Here is a 25,840-nt window from a genome sequence, read left to right on the forward strand (position 1 = left end):
CATCTGGCTGTTAACCAAAAGGATGGCAGTTCAAATTCCCCAAGTGCTCCGTGGAAATCTAATGGGACAGTTCTACTCTGTCCTGTAGGGTTGCTATGAGTCAGAATCAACTTGATGACAATGGGTTTGTTTTCGTTTGTTTGTTTTTGGTATACCTACATCAAAACAAAACAAAAGAGGAGACGGAACCAACATGGCACCCTATGCAGGTGCATCATGCTGTCCCTCTGCAGCAAAGACCCAAAAAACTAGGTGAAACAGATACAAATGTCAATCTTGGAACCCTAAGCAACAAATGAAGGGATAAAGAACTACATCAAACACCGTATAGAAGAAGAAACTGAAGGACAACAGAGAATGAGGAGAGATACTGAGTGGAGATCCCTGTGATGGATAAGATTGTGTGTCTTCTTGGCTGGGCCATGATTCTCAGTGTTTATGTGTGATCATTTCCATGATGGGATCTGCTGTGAGTAGCCAATCAGTTGAAAGGGAGTTTCCTTGGGGGTGTGGCCTGTATCCGAATATAAGCAAACGTTCTGGTTTCTTGCTCACTCTGGATCCTGCTGCTGCCTCCTGTTCATTTGACCTTCGGTTCTTGGGACTTGGGCTATCAGCTTATCTGCTGATCTTTGGATTCATTGATCTTCATAGCCTGTGAGAGAGCCCTGCTCATTGACCTGACAATCTTGGGTTCGCCAGCCCTTGCAAGGTATATGAATCAGGAGAAGCCTTGTGGTCTTGCTTGCCAATCTTGGAATTCATTGATATTCACAGCCTGTGAGCAAGAGCTCTGTTTTAGGACCTGCCAACCTTCAGTTCACCAGCCCCTGGGGCTACAGGAATAGGGAGAAGTCTCTATCCTAATCCACTGACTTGGGGTGTTCCAGCTTCTACAGTCGCATGAGCTATTTCTTTGATATAAATCTCTCTCTATATATATTTATATGCATTACTGGTTTTACTTCTCTAGACAACCCAGCTTAAGACAGTCCCCTACCAACTAACATAGCACAGCATTGTCATCTTGGAGCTCAGCCTGCAGTGTCCCAGGACAGGGAGTACGGGAAGACAACTTCACGGAGCTGCCAACAGAATACAGAGCATCCAATAACCAGAGAAACATGCTTTTGCACCCCTCACCTTTCTGTTCTGTATGCCACCCCTACCCACTCCTGATGGGCCACATCATGTTCCTCAGCTAGAGAGACACTGGCCTGCCACCACCCCAGATCTGTTCCACCCCACCCATTAGCTCTTTCCTCAACATATTTTTTTCCCTTTCTAACCTTCCTTTCTCCCTCCCATCTAGCCACGTAAGCCACCCCAACCCCCTTCATGATGAGCCACGCTGCACAGCTCAGCTAGAGAGCCACCAGCCTGCCCTCACCCTGGGTCTGCCCCACCTCCACCGCCTACTCCTGCCATGCCATTTTTTCTTTTGTTTTCTTTGTTCCTTTTCTTTCTCCCTTCCACCTAGGCCCGTTACCCCTCTACCCATTCCGGCCAGGCCACTCGGCACCACCTTGGCTAGAGAGCCACTGGGTCCACCCTGCCTTCACCTGACATCTCCTGCTGTGCCTTTTTTCCTCTTTATTTATTTATTTCTCCCCTTTCATCCTTTTCTTTTTCCCTCCCACACAGGTCCACACACCATCTCTATCCCTTCCTCTCAGGCCTCATTGCACTACAGTGGGTAGAGAGCTACTGGCCTGCCACCACCCCAGGTTCCATCTGCCCCCCCTGCCAGCTCCCATCGCACCGTTTTCCCTCCTTATTCCTTTTATTTCTCTCTCCCACCTAGCCCCATATGACACCCCCATTTCCTATGAGTCATCACCATGCCGCCATGGCTACAGTGTCCCCAGTTCAGGCTGGTCACCACACCAGGACTGCACTGCCCCTCCCCTCCCACCACTTGACCAGTTGCTGAGTGGAGAAAAGCAAGCCTGTATTACACCCCCACCTATCTGGGGAGGGGTTGTGAATGCTCCTGCACCATTAGTCTAACATCGGGAGGCAGGCTATGCCCATGCAGTCCTCCTTCAGCCACTTCACCAAAGCAATGCACAGCCAAGCAGGCTCACCCTGCCTGCCGCTGCCCTACCCACTTGGAGGAAGTGGTAAGAACTATCATGCTCACAGACTAGCAAGCAGCAAAGCACACCTTCACACTCACCATGACATATCACAATGAAACAAAGAAGCAGGATGAAACCAATGAACACACAATCAATAAATACCGAAAATAATACCTTAATGTCTCTGAGACAGCAGACTATATCAAAACATAAAAAAGCAGGACAAGATGGCTGTAGTAAATGACCAAAATAAAGGATCAGATGACCTTTTGGTAGAAGAACAGGCAGTGGAACTAACTAATACGGAATTCAAAAGACTAATATTTAGAGCTCTACAAGAGATTAAGACAGAGATCAAGGAAAACAAAGATAAAATCAAGGAAAAAATAGACAAAACCATGGGAAACACAAACAAAGCCAATAAAAACATAGCCAAATCAAAGTGAACACCGATAAAGCAATAGAAGAATTCAGGAAAATAATACAAGAACAAAGCATTAAAATAAACAATTAGAAATCATTCAAAAACAGCAACTAGAAATCCAGAAGTCAGACAACAAAATTTTAGAAGTGGACAACTCAATAGAAGGTTTTAGGAGCAAATTTGAAACAATGGAGGATAGAATCAGCGAAATTGAATACAAATCCACGGATGCCACTTTGAGGAAAAATCAGAGAAAAGAATGAAGAAAACCTAAGAATGATGTCCACAATCAAGAATATGTTGTCTATAATCAAGATCAAAATTTACTTGTGACTATGTGGGCAGCTCCTGTCTGGAGAAGAGAGGGCAGAGGTGGTCAGAAGCTGGCCGAATGGACACGAAAACAGAGAGCGGAGGGAAGGAATGTGCTGTCTCATTAGAGGGAGAGCAACTAGGAGTATATAGCAAGGTGTATATAAGTTTTCGTATAAGAGACTGACTTGGTTTGTAAACTTTCACTTAAAGCACAATAAAAATTAAAAAAAAAATTTACTTGTGATTGGAGTTCCAGAACAGGGGGAGAAAACGAAAAACACAGAGAAGATTATTGAAGATTTGCTGGCAGAAAACTTCCCAAATACCATGAAAGACAAAAAGGTGACCAGTCAAGAAGCCTAATGAACCACATATAGGATAGATCCCAAAAGAAAGTCACCAAGACATAATCACACTTGCCAAAACCAAAGTCAAAGAAAGAATTCTGAGAGCAGCTCAAGAAAAATGAAAAGTCACTTACAAAGAGGAAACAATAAAACTAATCTCTGATTACTTTGCAGAAACTATGCAGGCAAGAAGGCAATGGGATGACATATATAAAACCTTGAAAGAAAAAAACTGCCAAACAAGAACAATATATTCTGCAACACTGTCATTCAAATATGATGGTGAAATTAGGACATTTCCAGATAAACAGAAATTAATAAAAACCAAACCGAACTTATAAGAAATAATAAAAGGAGTCTTTGGTTAAAGAACTGACAACATCAGACAATAATTGAGGTCTAGGACACAGGATAGCATCAACCAGATTATCAACCTAGGTAAGAACTCTCAATAATAAAACAAAGCTAAAAGACAAAACAGGGAAACAGTTCAATCTATAAATGATGACATCAAAACAATCAAAAGGGGGGTTAGACAGTGTAGATGTAGAACTTTCAAATGGAGAGGAAGTCAAGGTGATATCAAGTAATAAAAGACTGGTTCAATCTTAGGAAGATAAGGATAAACCTCAAAGTAAACACAAAGAAAGCTAACAAACTTACTCATCACAATAAAAGAACAAAAACATAAAGCCTCAGTAAACACAAAATCTATAATAACAAAAGAGAAGAAAATCCACATACAAAAGGAACTGAGCACAAGATAAGAGAAACAAAGAAAAAGTCAGCACCACACACACAAAAAAGTAGAACCATATGACAGCAATAAACTCATACCTATTGATAATCAAACAATGTAAATGGCTTAAATGCACCTGAAAAGAGACAGAGAGTAGTAGAACGGGTAAAAAACCATGACCCATCAATCAATATGCTGTCTACAAGAGACACAACTTAGACACAAAGACAAAAATATGTTAAAAATCAAAAGATGGAAAAAATATATTAAGCAAAGAGTAACCTAAAAAGGATAGCGGTGGCAATAGTAATTTCAGATAAAATAGACTTTAAGGCAAAATCAATCATGAAAGACAAGGAAGGACATTATGTAATGATTAAAGGAACGTTATACCAAGAAATCATAGATTTAATAAATATCTACGCACCCAATGACAGGGCTCCAAAATACATAAAAGAAACTCTAACAGGACTTCTGGCTAACATGGTGCTATAGATGGAAGCACCATGCCATCCTTGCACAGCAAAGACCCAAAAAATTAAGTAAAACAGAGACAAACGTCAATCCTGGAGCCCTAAGCATCAAATGAAGAGATAAAGAACAGAGTGAGGAGATACATGTGGAGGTCCCCTATCAGTTAACGCAGCACGGATTTGTCATCTGGGTCTCCTGTTGGAGATCAGCGGACAGGGGCTACTGGAAAATATTTTCATGGAGCTCCCAGCAGGAGATGGAACATCTGATAATTAGAAATATATGCTTTCCCATCCTCCATTCTTCTCCCCCTGCTCGATCTCCACTGCTCCATACCTGGCTGTGGTCACTCAGCCGGCTAGGAAGTGCAGGGTCTGTGCCGATTGGATTCGCCCTACCCACATCAGTGAGCAGCACACAGGGAGTAGGGGAAAGCAGCTTCAAGGAGCTCCCAGCCGGAGACAGAGCACGTGGTAACCAGTAATAGACTCTTTCCCACCCCCCATTCTTCTCCCCTCTGCTGCTTGGCCTCCTCTGCTTCCCACTGGCCACAGTCTCTTGGCTGGGAGGCACTGGCTTTGGCCCCTTGCTGCTTGGTTTCACCCCGCCTACGCTGGCCAGCTCCCAGAGTACCATTTGTTTGTTGCTGATGTTGGTTTCTTCCACTTCTTTGGTTTCTTCCATGCCTCTCACCACCTCCCCCACCATTCTCTGGAACACCTGGCTCTGTGTGCCGTCGTTCCTTCTTAAAAGGCTGTGAAGTGCCACTCGACTGAGGAACTGCTGCCCTGCTCTGTGCCACCAAGCTGCTGGTACTTTGGGTTTTTTTTTTTTTTTTTGCTTTGCTTTGGTTTGTTTGTTTTCTTTTTCTTTTTGGGGCTTGGGAGCCCATTCTAGTTGTACTGCACAGCTTGGGAGCCAATTTCCTGGTTGGTGCATCTGTGCTGGTGGGGATCCCTGGGGGAATTTCTTTTTTCGTTTTTGTCTTTCTTCATTTCTCAGTTTCTTGTCTCTCTATACTTACCTTCTTTTCCTGTCTCCTGAATACCTGGTGCTGTGTGACATCTCTACCCCTTCTAGCCAGGCTGTAATGCACGGCCTGGGAGACACTTCCCTGGTCATTGAAGCCAAACCAGTGGAATCCCTGGGGGATTTGTCTTTCTTTCTCTAATTTTTATTTATTTATTTTCCTTTTCCCTTTTTCTTTTTTCACTCTTTTCATTTTTCTCCTTTCTCAGTTTCTCATCTCTGCACTCTAACAACAAGCTCACTTAGCACTTTTTTGTTTGTTTGTTTTTGGTTCATGTTTCTCTCTCCTCTTTCCCATATCCTTCTTAGCTCCACACATCACAACCTCCCCCTTTCTTCCTGCCTACCTGCACTGTGTGCTGAACATCACACCCCAAGCAGCACAGGCATGGCCTACCAGAACTTGCCCTGCACTGATTCCTGGCCTGCCTTGTTGGCCTTAGTACGTGCCACAAACCACCCATCCCAGCCCCTCCCCTTCAGATGGACCTGCCCTGCTGGACCATAGCTGAGCAACCGGCCCTGCCCATTGGATAAGGAGGTGAAAAGTATTGTGCCCGTGAACAAGCAAACAACAAAGAACAAACAGCCTGCCTGCTCAGACAAAACCAAATAAAACAAAAAAGCAGGACAAAACAAATGTACAATCAATAAACAAAGAAAATAATTACTGAATGTCCCAAAGACAGCAGACAATATAAAAACATATTAAAAAAAGGACAGGATGGTTCCAGTGGGTGTCCAGAATAAAACACCTGATGACTTTCCAGTAGAAGAAAAGGCACTAGACCTATCTGATAGGGAATTCAAATCTCTAATATTCAGATCTATACAGGAGTTGAAACAAAAATGAAGAAAAAATACACAAATTCATGGATAAGGCAGACAAATGCATGGAAAATAAGACAAAAATATGGAAGAATTCAGGAAAATAATATAGGACCAAAATGTCAAAATAAATTCACAACTAGAAATCATGCAAAAACAACAGCTGGAAATCAAAAGATAAACAACAAGATTTCAGAAATGGACAGTGTCATAGAAGGGCTGAAGAGCATGTCTGAAGCAATGGAAAACATGATCAATGAAACTGAAGACGAACACTTGGATACAATTCTGTTTGAGGAAAAATCAGAAAAAAGAACAAAAAAAAAATGAAGAAACCCTGAGAATTACGTGGGATACATTCAAAAGCAAAAATTTACGAGTGTTTGGAGTCCCAGAACAATGGCAGAAAATGAAAAACACGTAGAGGATCCTTGAAGAATTGCTGAAAAAAAAACTTCCCTAATATCATGAAAGATGAAAAGCTGACAATCCAAGAATTTCAATGAAGCCCATATAGGATAGACTCCAAAAGAAAATCGCCAGATCATATCAGGATCACACTCGCTAAAACCAAAGACAAAAGAAAGAATTCTGACAGCAGCTCAGGAAAAATGAAAAATCACATAAGGAAGAGAAACAATAAGACTGAGCTGTGATTATTTGGCAGAAATCATGCAGGGAAGAAGACAATGGGATGACATATAGAAAACCTTGAAAGAAAGAAATTCCCAACCGAGAATGATATATTCTGCAAAGCTCTCATTCAAATATGATGGTGAAATTAGGACATTTCCAGATAAAGAGAAATTAAGGGACTATATAAAAACAAACCAAACTTACAAGAATTATTGAAGGGAGTCCTTTGGTCTGAGAACAAACCTAAGCCTGAATCTAGGACGCAAGATTGTACCAGCCAGATATTAACCTAGGAACTACCCCAAACCAAACTACTGTCCCCAAGGAGTATCCAAAACCAAAACAATTACAACAGGGAACCAGAGAGGTTAATCTGTAAATGACAAAGTCAGAACAACAAATGAGGGAATAAATGATATAGGTATAGAACTTTATAATGGAGAGGAAGGCAAGGTAATAAAAAAAATATCAAGTAATAATAGACGGATTCAAACTTAGGAAGATAAGAGTAAATTTCAAGGTAACCACAAAGAAAGTTAACAAACCTACTCATCAAAATAAAGAAGAAAAACATAAAGTCTCAGTAAAAACAAAAGAAATGAAGAAAAATCCACAAACAAATGGAATTCAGCACAGGAGAGTAAGAGGAACAAAGGAAGTGTCGGCACCACAAAAAGAGCACTACAAAATGACAGCAATAAACTCACACCTGTCAATAATTACACTGAATGTAAATGGCCTAAATGCACCCCAAAAGAGACACAGACTGACAATGGATTAAAAAAAAAAAAAAAAGGATTCATTAATATGCTGTCTACAAGAGACACACCTTAGAAACAAAATGTAAATTTATATAAAAAATCAAAGGATGGAAAAAAACGTATCAAGTAAACAGGTACCAAAAAAGGAGCAGAAGAGGCAATAGTAACCTCAGATAAAATAGGCTTTAAAACAAAATCCACCATAAAAGACAAACAAAGGTACTGCACAATGGTGAAAGGGATGATTCATCGTGAAAGCATAACCATAATACACATCTATGCACCCAATGACAGGGCTCCAAAATACGTAAAACAAACTCTAACAGCACCGAAAAGAGAAATAAATAGTTCCACAATAATAGTAGGAGACTTCAACACACCACTGTTGGTAAAGGACAGAACATCTGGAAAGAAACTCAACAAAGATACAGAAGACCTAAAGGGCACAGTTACCCAACTTGACCTCATAGACATATATAGAACTCTGCACACAACAGTTGCAAAGTACACATTCTTTTCCAACGCACATGGGAAGTTCTCTAGATTAGACATCTTAGGCCACAGAGCAACCCCCAACAAAATGCAAACATTGAGGTAATATCAAATATCTTCTCTGACCACAGTACCATCAAAGTAGAAATTAACAACAGGAAGAGTAAGGGAAAAAAAAATCAATTACATGAAAACTGAATAACACCCTGCTTAAAAATAAACCACTGGTAATAGAAGAAATCAGAGATGGAATAAAAAAATTCCCAGAATCGAACAAGAATGAAAACACATCATACCAAAACCTTTGGGACACAGCAAAAGCAGTCCTCAGAGATCAATTTATAGCAACAGATGCACACATCAAAAAAGAAGAAAGGTACAAAATGAAAACATTAGCTACACAACTTGAACAAATAGAAAAAGAAGAGCAAAAGAAACCCACAGTCACCAGAAGAAAGGAAATAATAAAGATCAGAGCAGAAATAGAGAATAGAAAAATGATAGATTCAACAAAACCAAAATTTGGTTCTTTGAAAGGATCAACAAAATCAAAAAACCACTGGCCAAATTGACCAAAAAAAAAAAAAAAAAAAAAAGAAGGAGAGGATGCAAATAAACCAAATAAGAAATGAAATGAAATGAGGGACATTACAACAGACCCAACTGAAATAAAAAGGATCATAACAGAATATTATGAAAAACTATACTCCAACAAATTTGAAAGCCTAGAGGAAATGGACAAATTTCTAGAAATGCACTACCTACCCAAACTAACACAAAATGATGTTGAAAATCTGAACAAACCCATAACAACAGAAGAGATTGAAAAGGGAATAAAAAAAACTCCCAACCAAAAAGAAAGCCCTAGCCCAGGTGGCTTCACTGGAGAATTCTACCAAACATTCAGAGAAGAGCTTACACCAGTACTACTCAAGATATTTCAGAACATAGAAAAGAAACAATACTTCCGAATTCATTCTATGAAGCCAGCATAACCCTGATACCCAAACCAGGCAATGACACCATAAAAAAAGGAAATTATAGACCAATGTCTCTCATGAATATAGGTGCAAAAATTCCCAACAAAATTCTAGCCAAAAGAATTCAGTATCATATATATATATAAAAAATATACCATGACCAAGTAGGATTCATACCAGGTATGCAAGGGTGCTTCGACATTAGAAAATCAGATATAATCCACCACAGAAATAAAAGGAAAGAGAAGAATCACATGATCATCTCAACTGATGCAGGAAAGACATTGGACAAAGTCCAACACACATTCCTGATAAAAACTGTCATTCAAATAGGTATAGAAGGGAAATTTCCCAACGGCCAACATAATTCTTAATGGAGAGAGGCTGAAAATATTCCCCTTGAGAACAGGAACAAGACAAGTATGCCCTTTATCACCACTCTATTTAAGACTGTGCTGGAAGTCCTACCTAGAGCAATAAGGAAAGAAAAAGAAAGAAAAGGCATCCAAACTGGTAAAGAAGAAGTTAACTGTCCCTATTTGTGGATGATATGATACTGTACATAGCAAACCCAAAAGACTCCATGGAACAACTACTGGAACTAATAGAAAAATTCTGCAGAGTTGCAGAATACAAGATAAAGATACAAAAAGCAGTTGGAAAGAGAGTGATGAAAAGGAAAACCATTTATAATCGCCCCTAAAAAAATAAAATACTTAGGAATAAATCTAACTAGAGATGTAAAAGACCTATAAAACAGGACATAATAAATGTTGGAGAGGCTGTGAGGTGACTGGAACTCTTATGCACTGCTGGTGGAAATGCAAAACAATACAACCATTTTGGGAAGTGATATGGTGCTTTCTTAGAAAGCTAGAAATAGAAATACCATATGATCCAGCAATCCCACTCCTAGGAATATATCCTACAGAAATAAAAGTTGTCACAAGAATGGACATATGCACACTCATGTTCATTGCAGGATTGTTCACAATAGCAAAAAGTTGTAAACAACTTAGATGCTCATCGACAGATAAATGGATGAACAAACTATGGTACATACACACAATGGAATATTACGCAATGATAAATGATGAATCTGCAAAGCATCCTCATAACATAGATGAACCTGGAGGGCATTATACTGAGTGAAATAAGGCAATCACAAAAGGACAAATATTGTATAAGACCACTACTGTAAAAACTCATGAAAAGCTTTACACACAAAAAGACACAATATTTGATGGTTAAGAGGGAGGGGAAGGAGAGGGTTGGAAAAACACTAAATAGACAATAGATAAGCGATAACTTTGGTGAAGGGTAAGACAGTAGACAATACTGAGGAAGCCAGCTCGACTTGTACAAATCAAGGTCATGGAAGCTCCATAGACACATCCAAACTCCCTGAGGGACCAAATTGCTGGGCTGATGGCTGTGGGGACCATGATCTTGGGGAATATCTAGCTCAATTGGCATAACATAGTTTATAAAGAAAATGTTGTACATTTCACTTTTGTGAGTACGGCCTGGGGTCTTAAAAGCCTGTGAGCAGCCATCTAAGATACTCCACTGGTCTCACCCCTTCTGGAGCAAGGAACAATGAAGAAAACTAAAGATATAAGGAAAAGATTAGTCCAAAGGACTGACGGACCACATCTACCATGACCTCCACCAGACTGAGTCTAGTACAACTAGATGGTGCTCAGCTACTACCACTGACTGCTCTGACAGAGATCACAATAGAGGGTCCTGGACAGAGCTGGAGAAAAATGTAGAACAAAATTCTAACTCAAAAATAAATAAATAAAGGCCAGACTTACTGGCCTTACAGAGACTGGAGAAACTTCAAGAGTATTGTCCCCAGGCACTCTTTTAGCTCAGTAATGAAGTCACTCACCGTTCAGCCAAAGATTAGAGAGGCCTGTAAAACCAAATGACACTAAAGGGGCACACCAGTCCCGGGGCAAGGACTAGAAGGCAGGAGAGGACAGGAAAGCTGATAATAGGAACCACAAGTAAAGAAGGGAGAGTGTCGACATGTCATGAAGTTCTTAACCAGTGTCGTAAAACAGTATGTGTATTAGCTGTTTAGTGAGAAGCTAGTTTGTTCTGTAAACCTTCATCTAAAGTACAATTAAAAAAAAAGAAACTAACAGCACTTAAAAGAGAAATAGCTCCACGATAATGGTAGGAGACTTCAACACACCACTCTCAGTAATGGACAGGACATCTAGACAGAAACTCAGCAAAGGTATAGAAAATCTAAAGGCCAAAACCAACCAACTTGACTCATAGATATATATAAAACACACCACCCAGTGGCAGCAAAGTACACATTGTTTTTTCAACACAGGTGGAACATTATCCAGAATAGACCACATTTTAAGCCAAAAGGCAACTTTCAATAAAATCCAAAACATCACAATAATACAAAGCTTTTTCTCTGATCACAATGCCATAATACCAGAAATCAATAACACGAAGACCAAGGAAAAAAAAAATCAAACACCTGGAAACTGAATAACACCTTGCTTAAAAACAACTGGATAACAGTCAAAGATGGAATTAAAAAAAAAATCCTGAAATCAAACAGAATGAAAACACAGCATACCAAAACCTTTGGAATACAGCAAAGGCAGTGTTCAGAGTTCAATTTATAGCAATAAACACACATCAAAAAACAAGAACAAGCCAAAATAAAAATGTTAGCTTTACAGCTCAAACAATAGAAAGAAAACAGCAAAAGAGGCCCACAGCCACCAGAAGAATAAAGATTACAGCAGAAATAAATGAAATAGAGAACTGAAAATCGATAGAATCAACAAGTCCAAAAGTTGGTTATTTGAAAAGATCAACAAAATTGATAAACCACTGTCCAAAGTGACAAAGGAAAACAAGGAAGCAAATAACCCAGATAAGAAATGAGATGGGAGAGATTACAATAGACCCAACTGAAATAAAAAGGATCTTAACAGAATATTGTGAAAAATAGTGCTCTAACAAATTTGAGAACCTTAAGAATATAGACAAATTTCTCGAACCACCTAAACTAACACAATCTGAGATAGAAAATTTGAACAGACTCATAACAAGAGAAGAGTTTGAAGAGGTAATAAAAAAAACTGCCAACTAAAATTCTACCAAACATTCCAAGACGGTCTCACACAAGTGCTACTCAAATTATTTCAGAACACAGAAAAGGAAGGGATACTCCTAAATTCATTCTATGAAGCCAGCATAACCCTGATACCAAAGCCAGGCAAAGACACCAAGAGAAAAGAAAATTACAGATCAATATCTCTCATGAATAAAAATGGAAATATTTTCAATAAAATTCTAGCCTTGACCAAGTGGGATTCATACCAGGTATAGAAGGATGATTCAGTTTTAGAAAATCAATCAACATAACCCACCATATAAATAGAACAAAAGAAAAGAATCACATGGTATCTTAATCGAGGCAGAAAAGGCATTTGATAAAGCTCAACACCATTCCTGATAAAAACCCTCAATAAAATAGGAATAGAAGGAAAATTCCTAAACATAATAAAGGATATCTATACAAAACCAAGAGCCAACATCATTCTCAATGGAGAGAGAATGAAAGCTTTCCCCGTGAGAACAGGAACAGGACAAGGGTATCCTTTATCACCACTTTTTATTTAACATTGTGCTGGAAGTCCTAGGTAGAGCAATAAGGCAAGAAAAAGAAATAAAGGGCATCCAAATCAGAAAGGAAGAAGTAAAACTATCTCTATTTGCAGATGATATGGTACTATACATACAGAACTCCAAAGATTCCACAAGAAAACTACTGGAACTAAGAGAAAGATTCAGCGGAGTAGCAGGATACAAAAGAAACATACAAAAATCAGTTGGGTTCCTATACACCAATAAAAAGAATGATGAAAAGGAAATCAGGAAAACAATACCATTTATAACAGCCCCTAAAAAGATAAAATACTTAGGAATAAATCTAACAAGAGACATAAAAGACTTATACCAAGAAATCTACAAAACACTATTGCAGGAAACCAAAAGAGACCTACATAAGAGGAAAAACATAAGGAAGACAATATTGTGAAAATGTCAATCCTACCAAAATCTATCTACAGATACAATGAAATCTCAATCCAAATACCAACAGCATTCTTTAACAAGGTGGGAAAACTAATCACCAACTTTATATGGAAAGGAAAGGGGCCCCAGATGAGCAAAGCACTGTTGAAGAAAAAGAACAAAGTAGGAGGCCTCACACTACCTGATCTCAGAACTTACTATACAGCTACGGTAGTCAAAACAGTCTGGTATTGGAACAATGACAGACACATAGACAAGTGTAACAGAATTGAGAATTCAGATGTAAATCCATCCACCTATGGTCAGCTGATCTTCAACAAACTACTCAATTTCATTAAATGGGGAAAGGCAGTTTCTTTTTAACAAATGGTGTGGCAAAAAATGAAACAGTTCCTATACCTCACACCATACACAAAAATTAACTCTAAATGGATCAAAGACCTAAGTACAAAACCTAAAATAAAAAAAGATCATGGAAGAAAAAATAGGGGCCAGAATACATGGCATAAACACAATACAAACCATAAATAACAATGGACCAACACCAGAAGATAAGCTAGATAACTGGGATCTTCTAAAAATTAAACTTTTGCTCATCAAATTCCTTCACCAAAAGAGTAAAAAGAAAACCTACAAACTGGGAAAAAATTTTTAGCTACAACATATCCAAATCCAACAAGAGTCTAAAATCTATAGAATACTTCAACACTTCAATAACAAAAACACAAATAATCTAATTTAAAAATGGGCAAAGGATATGAACACTTTACCAAAGAAGACATTCAGGCAGCTAAGAGACACATGAGGAAATGCTTGTGACGATTAGCCATTGCCCGTTGCTGTCAAGTCAGTTCATAGTGACCCTATGCAAAACCAACGACCAACATCATGCTTAATGGAAAGAGGCTGAAAACATCTCCCTAGAGAACAGGAACAAGACAAGGATGCCCTTTATCACCACTCCTATTTAACATTGTGTGGAAGTCCTAACTAGAGCAATAGGCAAGAAACAGAAATAAAGGGCATCCAAATAGGTAAATGAAAAAAAAAAAAAACTGCCCCCATTTGTGGATGATATGATACTATACATAGAACACCCAAAAGACTCCACAAGAAAACTTCTGGAACTAATAGAAAGAATCAGCAGAGTAGCAGGATATCAGATAAACACACAAAAATCAGCTGGATTCCTATATACCAATAAAAAGAATGATGAAAAGGTAATAAGGAAAACAACACCATTTATAATAGCTGCCCCCCATAAAATACTTAGAAATAAATCTAACCAGGGATGTAAAAGACCTATAAAAAGAAAACTACAAAACACTACTGCAAGAAACCAAACGAGATCTACATAAATGGAAAAACATTGCATGCTCATGGACAGGTAGACTCGACATTGTGAAAACGACAATTCTACCCAAAGCGATTTACAAATACAGTGCAATACCGACCCAAATACGAACAACATCCTTTAAAGAGATGGAAAAACTTACCAGTAACTTTATATGGAAAGGAAAGAAGCCCCAGACAAGTAAAACACTATTGAAGAAGAAGAATAAAGTAGGAGGACTCGCACTACCTGACCTCAGAACCTACTATACAGCTACAGTAGTCAAAACAGCCTGGTGCTGGTATAAGGACAGATACATTGGCAATGGAACAGAATTGAGAACCCACATGTAAATCCATCCACATATGGTCACCTGATCTTTGACAAGGGCCCAAAATCCATCAAATGAAAAGAAAGTCTTTTTAACAAATGGTGCTGGCAAAACTGGATGTCCATCTCCAAAAAAAAAATGAAACAGGGCCCATACTGCACATCATATACAAAACTAACTCAAAATGGATCAAAGACCTAAATATATAGCCAAAAACCATAAAGTTCATGGAAGAAAAAATAAGATCAATGCTAGAGGCCCTAATACATGGCATTAAGAGGATACCAACCACAACCAACAACACACAAGCTCCAGAGGGTAAGCTGGATTAACAGGGATCTTCTAAAAATTAAACACTTATGCTCATCAAAAGACTTCACCAAAAGATTAAAAAGAGAACCTACAGACCGGGAAAAAAATTTTGGCAATTACAAATCATACAAAGATCTAATATCTAAAATTTACAGGAAAATCCAATACCTTTACAACAAAAAGACAAATAATCCAATTAAAAAATGGGCAAAGGAACAGACACTTCGCCGAAGAAGACATTCAAGCAGCCAACAGACACACGAGGAAATGCTTACGATCTGTAGCTATTAGAGAAATGCAAATCAAAACCACAATGAAATACCACCTCACTCTGGCATTACTTGCACAAATCAATAAAACAAGAAATAACAAATGTTGGAGAGGCTGCAGGGAGATTGGAATTCTTATGCACTGCTGGTGGGAATACAAAATGATAAAACCATTTTGGAAAATGATATGGCGCTTCCTTAGAAAGCTAGAAATAGAAATACCATATGATTCAGCAATCCCACTCCTGGGATTATATCCTAGAGAAATAAGAGTTGTCACACGCATAGACATATGTTCACCCATGTTCACTGCAGCATTGTTCACGATAGCAAAAAGATGAAAATAACCTAGATGCCCATCAAGAGATGAATGGATAAACAAACCGTGGGACATACACATAATGGGGTATCATGCGACGATAAAGAACAACGATCAATCTGTGAAGTATGGATGAATCTGGAGGGCACTACGCTGAGTAAAATAAGTCAACCACAAAAGGACAAATATTGTATGAGACCATGACTGTAAATAGTCATGAAAAGGTTTACATACAAAAAGAAACAATCCTTGATCGTTTTGAGGGAACGGAGGGGGCAGGATGGAAAAACACTTAATAGACAGTAGGTAAGTGGTAACTTTGGTGAAGGGTAAGACAGTGCACAATACTGGGGAAGCCTGTACAAGCCAAGGTTATGGAAGCTCCAAAGACACACCCAAACTGCCTGAAGGATGAAATTGCTGGGCTGATGGCTGTGGGGACCATGATCTCAGGGAATATCTAGCTCTATTGGCATAACATACTTTATAAACAAAATGTTCTACATTCCACTTTGTTGAGTAGCATCTCAGGGCTTAAAAGCCTGTGAGTGGGTATCTGGGATACTCCACTGGTCTCACCCTTCGGGAGCAAGGAAAAATGAAGAAAACTAAATATACAAGGGAAAGATTAGTCCAAAGGTCTAATGGACCACATCTGCTACAGCCTCTACTGGACTCAGTCCAGTAATACTAGATGGTGCCTGGCTACCACAATTGACTGCTCTGATAGGGATCATAACAGAGGGTCCAGGACAGAGCTGGAGAAAAATGTAGAACAAAATTCTAACTAAAAAAGTAAGACCAGTCTTGCTGGCCTCACAGAGACTGGAGAAACCTTGAGAGTATGGACTCTGGACACCTTTTCAGTTCAGTAATGAAGTCACTCCTGAGATTTCACCCTTCAGCCAAAGATTGAACAGACCCATGGAACAAAACAAGGCTAAAGGGGCATACCAGCCCTGTGGCACAGACTGGAAGGCAGGAGGGCAAAGGAAAACTGGTAATAGGGAACCCAGGGTTGAGAAGGGAGGGTGCTGACATGTGGTGGGGTTGTTAAGCAATGTCATAGAATAATGTGTATACTAACGGTTTGATGAGAAACTAATTTGTTCTGTAGACCTTCATCTAAAGTACAATAAAAAAGAAAGAAACAAAGAGACAAGGATTTTCCCCTAGAGCCCATAGAGAAAGACAGCTTAGCCCTGCCGATGTCCTGAATTGTGACTCCCATCCTCCAAAACTGTGAGACAATAAATTCCTATTCTTAAAGCCAAAAGAAAAAAAAAATTATGTACACATCTTTATGTGACCCTAGTTGCTATCCCCATAATGTGACAGCACACTGCTGCTTTCCACCCTGGATCTCCCATGTGCATTCAACCAGCTCCTATCCCTTTCTGTCTTCCCATCTCATCTCCAAACAGGAGCTGCCCATTTAGTCTCATGTATCTACTTGAATTAAGAAGCACGCACTTCAAGAGTATCATTTTATGTCTTATAGCCCAGTCTAATTTTTGTCTGAAGAGTTGGCTATGCCCACAGGCCATGTCTTCTGGGGTTCCTTCAGTCTCGGTCAGACCATTGTCTGGTCTTTTACTAGAATTTGAGCTCTGTACCCCACTTTTCTCCTACTCCATCAGGGACTCTCTGTTGTGTTTTCTGTTGGTTTAGTCCAGGTGTGCTGAATTCTCCTGTATTGTGTGCTGTCCTTCCCTTTACCTAAGATACTTGTCTACTATCTAGTTAGTGAATTCCCCTCTCCCTCCCTCCACACCCTTGTGACAATCAAAGAATGTTTTCTTCTGTGTTTAAATCTTTTCTTGAGTTCTTATGGTAACGGTCTTGTACAATATTTGTCTTTTTGTGACTAATTTCACTCAGCATAATGGCTTCCAGATTCATCCACGTTATGAGATGTTCTGCGGTTCATCATTGTTGTTTATCACTGCTTAGTATTCCACTGGAAACCCTGGTGGCGTAGTGATTAAGTGCTATGGCTGCTAACCAAAAGGTCGGCAGTTCGAATCCACCAGGTGCTCCTTGGAAACTCTACGGGGCAGTTCTACTCTGTTCTATAGGGTCACTATGAGTCGGAATTGACTTGCCGGCAGTGGGTTTGCTTTTTTTTGGTAGTATTCCATTGTGTGAATATGCCATAATTTGTTTATCCATTCATCTGTTGATGGGCACCTTGGTTGTTTCCATATTTTTGCTATTGTGAACAGTACTGCAATGAACATGGGCATGCATCTATCTATATGTGTAATGGATCTTATTTCTCTAGGATATATTCCAAGGAGCAGGATTGTTGGATGGTTTGGTACTTCTATTTCTAGCTTTTTAAGGAAGTGCCAAATCGATTTCCAAAGTGGTTGTACTATTTTACATTCCCACCAACAGTGTATAAATGTACCAGTCCCTTCACAATTTCTCCAACATTTATTATTTTGCATTTTTTGGATTAATGCTAGTCTTGTTGGGGTGATATGGTATCTCACTGTAGTTTTTATTTGCATTTCTCTAATGGCTAACGATCCTGAGCATTTCCTCATGTCGCCTGAATGTCTTCTTTGGTGAAGTGCCTGTTCATATTCTTTGCCCATTTTTTAATTGTGTTATTTGTCTTTTCGTTGTTGAGGTTTTGCAGTATCTTGTAGATTTTAGAAATTAGACTCTGATTGTATATGTCTTAACCAATTTTTTTTCCTAGTCTGTAGGTTGTGTTCTTACTATTTTGGTGATGTCTTTGGATGAGTGTAAGTGTTTGATTTTTAGGAGTTCCCAAATTATCCAGTTTCTCCTCTGGTGTTTGTGCATTGTTAGCTACGGTTTATATTCTGTTTATGCCAGGTATAACTCCTAGTGTTGTCTCTATTTTTTCTTCCATTATCTTTATTGTTTTAGATTTTATATTTAGGTCTTTGATCTATTTTAAGCTAGTTTTTGTGCATGGTGTGAGGTATGGGTGTTCTTTCTTTTTTTTTGCAGATGGATATCCAGTTATGCCAGCAACATTTGTTAAAGAGACTGTCTTTTCCCCATTTGACAGGCTTTGGGCCTTTGTCAAATATCAGCTGTTCACAGGTGGATGAATTTACATCTGGATTCTCAATTCTGTTCCATTGGTCTACGCATTCCTTCTTGTACTAGTACCAGGCTGTTTTGGCTATCATGTGGTATGACAGGTTCTAAAATCAGGTAGAGTGAGTCCTCCCACTTTGTTCTTCAGTAATGCTTTCCTTATCTGGGGCCTCTTTCCTTTCCATATGAAGTTGGTGATTTGTTTCTCCATCTCACTAAAAAATATTTTTGGAATTTGGATCAGGATTGCATTGTATCTGTAGATCACTTTGAGTAGAATTGACATTTTCACGATCTTGAGTATTCCTATCCATGAGTAAGGTATGTTTTTGCACTTATGTAGGTCTCTTTTAGTTTCTTGCAGTAGTGCCTTTTAGTTTTCTTTGTGTAGGTCTTTTACGTCTCTGTTTAAATTTATTCCTAAGTATTTTATCTTCTTGAGGGCTATTGTAAATGGTACTGATTTCGTGATTTCCTCTTTGAAATTCTCTTTGTTGGAGTAGAGGAATCCAGCTGATTTTTGTATGTTTATCTTGTATCCTGGTGCTTTGCTGGGAATCTTCTATTATTTCCAATAGTGTTCTTGTGGATTCTTTGGGGTTTTCTGTTTATAAGATCATACCCAGTAACCCAGTGCCATCGAGTTGATTCCGACTCATAGCGACCCTATAGGACAGGGTAGAGCTGCCCCACAGAGTTTCCAAGGAGCGCCTGGTGGATTCGAACTGCTGACCCTTTGCTTGGCAGCTGTAGCACTTAACCACTATGCCACCAGGGTTTCCTATAAGATCCTATAAGATCATATTATCTGCAAATAGAGACACTTTTACTTCTTCCTTACCAATTTGGATGTCCTTTATTTCTTTTTCTAGCCTAATTCTCTGGCTAGGACCTCCAGCACAATGTTCAATAAGAGTGGTGTTAAAGGGCATCCTTGTCTGGTTCCCGTTCTCAAGGGGAATGCTTTCAGGCTCTCTCCATTTAGGATGATGTTGGCTGTTGGCTTTGTATAAATGCCCTTTACTATGTTGAGGAATTTTCCTTCTATTCCTATTTTGCTGAGAGTTTTTTTTATCATAAATTAGCGTTGGACTTTGTCAAATGCCTTTTCTGCATCAATTGATAAGATCATGTTTTTCCTGTCTTTGGTTTAATTTATGTGATGGGTTACATTTATTGTTTTTCTAATGTCGAGCCATTCCTGCATACCTGGCATGAATCCCACTTGGTCATGGTGAATTATTTTTTTTGATATGTAGTTGAATTCTATTGCCTAGAATTTTGTTGAGGATTTTTGCATCTACGTTCATAAGCGATAAAACCCAAAACCCACTGCCATCGAGTCGATTCCTAAATAATTTTCTTTTCTTGTGGTGTCTTTACCTGGTTTTGGTATCAGGGATATGGTAGCTTCATTAAATGAGTTTGGTAGCATTCCATCCTTTTCTATGTTCTGAAATACCTTTAGTAGTAGTGGTGTTGACTCTTCTCTGAAAGTTTGGTAGATCTCTGCAGTGAAGCTGTCCAGGCCAGGGCTATTTTTTGTTGGGAGCTTTTTGATTACCTTTTCAATCTCTTCTTTTGTTATGGGTTTATTTAGTTGTTCTACCTCTGTTTGTGTTAGTTTAGGTAGGTAGTGTGTTTCTAGGAATTCCTCCATTTCTTCTAGGTTTTCAAATTTGTTAGAGTACAGTTTTTCATAGTAATCTGATATGATTCTTTTACTTTCAGTTGGGTCTGTTGTAATATTGCCCATCTCATTTCTTTTTCAGGTTATTTGCTTCCTCTCCTGTTTTTCTTTTGTCAGTTTGGCCAGTGGTATATCAATTTTGTTGATTTTTTTCAAAGAACAAACTTTTGGTCTTGTTAATTCTTTCAGTTGTTTTTCTGTTTTCTATTTCATTTAGTTCAGCTCTAATTTTTATTATTTGTTTTCCTCTGGTGTGTGAGGGTTTCTTTTGTTGCTCTCTTTCTATCTGTTCAAGTTGTAGGGATAATTCTTTGATTTTGGCCCTTTCTTCTTTTTGAATTTGTGCATTTCATTGATATAAGTTGACGTCTGAGGACGGCTTTCGCTGTGTCTCAAAGGTTCTGATAGGAATGGTTTTCCTTCTCATTGGATTCTATGTATTTCTTTATTCCATCCTTAATGTCTTCTCTAAAAATCCAGTCTTTTTTGAGCAGGGTGTTATTCAGTTTCCAAGTGTTTGATTTCTTTTCCCTGCTTTTCCTGTTATTGATTTCCAGTTTTATGGCCTTATGATCAGAAAAGATGCTTTGTAATATTTAAGTGTTTTGGATTCTGCTAAGGGTTGCTTTATGGCCTAATATGTAGTCTATTCTAGAGAATGTTCCATGTGCACTGGAAAAGAAAGTATGCTTGGCTGCTGTTGGGTGGAGTGTTCTGTACATGTCTATGAGGTGAAGTTGGTTGATTGTGGCATTTGGATCTTCTGTGTCTTTATTGAGCTTTTCTGGCTGTCCTGTCTTTACCGAAAGAGGTGTGTTGAAGTCTCCTACTATTATTGTGGAGCTGTCTATCTCACTTATCAATGCTGATAGAGTTTGTTTTAGGTACCTTGCAGCCCAGTCGTTGGGTGTGTAAATATTTAATATGGTTATGTCTTCTTGGTATATTGTCATTATATAGTGTCCTTCCTTATCCTTTCTGATGGATTTAACTTTAAAGTCTATTTTGTCAGAAGTTAATATTGCTACTCTTGCTCTTTGTTGATTGTTGTTTGCTTGATATATACTTTTCCATCCTTTCTGTTTTACTTTGTCTGTGTCTCTAAGTCTAAGGTGTGTCTCTTGTAGGCAGGCTATAGACAGATTGTGTTTTTTAATCCATTCTGCTGCTCTCTTTTTATTGATTCTTTTAGTCCATTTACATTCAGTGTAATTACGGATAGGTATGAATTTTTTTTTTTTTTAGTGCTAACATTTTGATGTCTTTTTTTGTGTGTTGACAGTTTCTTTTTCCCACTTAATTTTATGTGCTGAGTAGATTATCTTTATATATTGTCCTTTCCTCATATTCATTGTTGATTTTGTTTCTGCTGAGTCTCTGTTTTTTTCTTGTATTTTATTTTGATGAGTAGAATAGTTTGTTTCCTTTGTGGTTACCTTATTATTTACCCCTACTTTTCTAAATTTAAAGCTAACTTTTATTTCTTTGTATCACTGTATCTTCCTCTCCATATGAAAGATCTATGACTACATTTCTTAGTCCCTCTTTATTGTCTTCTTTTATATAAGATCGCTTTTACCCTGTTTTGAGCTTTTTTTTATAATCTTGCTTTGTTTTTTTGATTTCCCCATTTGGGTTGACTTCTGATTGCTCTGCCCAGTGTTCTAGTTTTGGGTTGATACCTGATATTGATTTTCTAACCAAAGAACTCCCTTTAGCATTTCTTATAATTTTGGTTTGGTTTTTACTAATTCCCTAAACTTCTGTTTATCTGGAAATGTCCTATTTTCACCTTCATATTTAAGAGACAGTTTTGCTGGATATGTGATTCTTGGAAGGCAGTTTTTTTCTTCCATTTTTTAAATATGTCATCCTATTGCCTTCTTGCCTGCATGGTTTCTGCCGAGTAGTCCGAGCTTATTCTTACTGACTCTCCTTTGTAGGTGACTTTCGTTTATCCCTCGCTGCTCTTATAATTGTCTCTTTATTTTTGGTTTTGGCAAATTTGATTATAATATGTCTTGGTGACTTTCTTTTAACATCTACCTTACGTGGAGTTCGATGAGCATCTTGGATAGATATCTTTTCATCTTTCATGATATCAGGGAAGTTTTCTGCCAACAAATCTTCAAGAATTCTCTCTGTATTTTCTGTTATCCCTCCCTGTTCTGGTATTCCAGTCACTCATAGGTTATTTCTCTTGATAGCGTCCCACATAATTCTTAAGGTTTCTTCATTTTTTAAGATTCTTTTATCTGATTTTTCTTCAAATATATTAGTGCCAAGTGATTCATCTTCAAGCTCAGAAATTCTGGCTTCTACTTGCTCAATTCTGCTCCTCTGACTTTCTATTGAGTTGCCTATTTCTGTAATTTTATTGTTAATCTTCTGAATTTCTGATTGCTTTCTGTCTATGGGTTTTTCCAGCTTATTAAATTTTTCATTATGTTCCTGAATAATCTTTCTAACTTCTTCCAATTTCTTTATCTGTGTGTTCCTTGGCTAGTTCTGCGTGTTGCCTCATTTCCTTCCTGATGTCTTGAAGGATTCTGTATATTAATATTTTGTATTCTGCCTCTGGTAATTCCAGGAATGCACTTTCGTCTAGGAGACCCCTAGATTCTTTGTTTTGAGAGCTTGTTGAGGTGATCATTGTCTGTTTCTTTATGTGACTTGATATTGACTGTTGTCTCCGAGCCATCTATAAATTATTGTATTAATTTATGCTTGCTTACTGTGTTGTAGCTTCTTGCTTTGCTTTGTTTTAATATGCCCAGGTGGGTTGCTTGAGTGAGCTAGCTTGATTACTTTTGCCTTTGGAGATCTGGCATACTATCCCCAGGTGGCTAGAGCTGTTATCAGGTATATCATTCTAGGAGTCCATTCTCTTTTCGTGTATGAATTCAACTCAGTTGTCCAGGTAGCTGATCATCAAGTGTGTGGTGCAGGCTCTGTCCTACATTCTTAGGCGTGATTGGTGTATGTACTGGCATCTGATTGCAGCAGGGGGTCATGCTCTGAACAAGGCAGGGAGCTGAGAATAGACCATCAAGTGTCTCTTAGGAAAGTGTGTCCCTGTTCCTAAAAGCGTGCAGGTAGATCAGTTCTGCAGATGGACCATTGGCACCCAAAGTTTTTGATTGTTGGAACTGGGAGGTACCAGTTATCCTTGGACCCCTGTCACGGGTGGCTGGGTGACCTGAGTGGAGCTACCAGCCCTTAGGCCGGTGATGCGGTAGGTGAGGACTCTGTTTAAGAGGCAAAGCAATGTCAAGCATCAAACACCCATCTCTTCACTGCACAGCTGAAATGGTTGGAGTCTGCCAACAAGGGCCTGTTCTCCTGAAATAGGCCCACACAGGTCCATGCAAAGGGGAAATATGCTTAAAGTCCACGGACCATTTATGCCTGGATAGGAGCTGCTTCTGTCCTGAGCTCCCCCAGTTAGTGGCACTAGCAAATTAGCTTTTCCCCCAGTTGCAAATTTTTTCTTTCTCCAAGGCCGGGAGGATGGCTCTAGACGTCTCAGGCCCAGGGAATTCAGCCTTTGAAGCTGTCTTGGGGTGGGGGTGGGGGTGGGGGTGGTGTGGTAAAATATACACAAGCCATTCTTCTCTGGTTCCGGAGGTGTGAGTAGGCCGTGTTGCTGGCTGCTTTTCCCTGAGGAAATTGCGGCTGAACGCTAGTACCAGCCCACGGCCGCCCCTCCGGGAATGGTGCCTGAGGGCTCCCCACAATTCAGGTCCGGTAATTCCTCTCCGCTTCTGCACCATCTCTTCAGCCTTCTGCCCCTCTGTTCATTTTCTAAGCTTGCCTTTGATGCTTAGGTCTCCTAGCTTGTCATAAGTATACTCTTTTCACTTGTTTTTTCAGGTCTTTGTTGTAAAGAGGGCTCGCCGGAAGCGTCTGTCTATTCTGCCATCTTGGCTCTGCCTCTCTGAATTATTTTTTTGATATGTTGTAGAATTCTATTGTCTAGAATTTTGTTGAGGATTTTTGCTTCGGCATTCATGAGAGATGTTGGTCTGTAGTTTTCTTTTTTTGTGGTTTCTTTACCTGGTTTTTGTATCAGGGTTATGCTGGCTTTTACTGCTTTTACTGTGTCCCAAACGTTCTGGTAGGACGTGCTTTCATTCTCGTTTGATTCTGTGAATTTCTTTATTCCGCCCTTAACTTCTTCTATAACTCAATAGCTTTTCAGCAAGGTTTTGTTCAGTTTCCATGTGTTTGATTTTTTTCCCTTGATTTTTCTGTTATTGATTTCTACTTTTATGGCTTTATGGTCAGAAAAGATGCTTTGTAATATTTCGATGTTTTTGATTCTGTTAAATCTTGCTTTGTGGCCTAACACGTGGTCTATTCTGGAGAAGGTTCCATGTGCATTTGCAAAGAAACTATGCTTGGCTGCTGTTGGGTGGAGTGTCCTGTATATGACTATGAAATCAAGTTGGTTGATTGTGGCATTTAGATCTTCTGTGTCTGTATTGAGCGTCTTTCTTTATGTATTTTCTTTTCATCTTTTTCATTATTGTTGATTTTGTGTTTGCTAAGTCTTTATGTTTTTCTTGTTTTTTATTTTGATGTGTAGGATTGTTAGTTTCCTTTGTGGTTACCTTAATATTTACCTCTGTTTTTCTAAGTTTAAACCAATCTCTTATATCTTGTTATTGCCTTGACTTCCTCTCCATGTGAAAGCTCTATGACTACATTTTTTATTCCCTCTTTTCTGTTTAATGTTGTCATTTTTTAACACATTGACATGTCTACCTATTTTCAGTGTTTTAGCTTTTATTTATTTTTGTGACTTCCATATCTGGGTTGATATCTGGTTGTTCTGTCCTCTGTTCTAGTCTTGGGTTGTTACCTGATGTTATTGATTTTCTAACTGGATGCCTCCCTTTAGTATTTCTTGTAATTTTGTTTTGGTTTTTACAAATTCCGTAAACTTCTGTTTATCTGGAAATGTCCTGATTTTGCCATCATATTTGAGAGACAGTTTTGCTGGATGCATAATTCTTGGCTGGCAATTTTTTCCATCAAGTCTTTATATATGTCGTCCCCCTGCCTTCTTGTCTGAATGGTTCCTGCTGAGTAATCAGAGTTTAGTCTTATTGACTCTCCTTTGCAGATGACTGTAATGGATTAAATTGTGCCCCTTTAAAGTATGTGTCAAGTTAGTTAGGCCATGTGTGGTTGTCCTCCATTTTGTGATTTTCCTACATGTTATAAATCATAATCTTTGCCTGTGGTCAAAAGGATTAAGGTGGGATGTAACATTCTTGCTCAGGTCACCTCCCTGATCCAATGTGAATGGAGTTT

The sequence above is a fragment of the Elephas maximus genome, chromosome 2, assembly GCF_024166365.1.
Source record: "Elephas maximus indicus isolate mEleMax1 chromosome 2, mEleMax1 primary haplotype, whole genome shotgun sequence".
In the NCBI taxonomy this organism is placed as follows: domain Eukaryota; kingdom Metazoa; phylum Chordata; class Mammalia; order Proboscidea; family Elephantidae; genus Elephas; species Elephas maximus.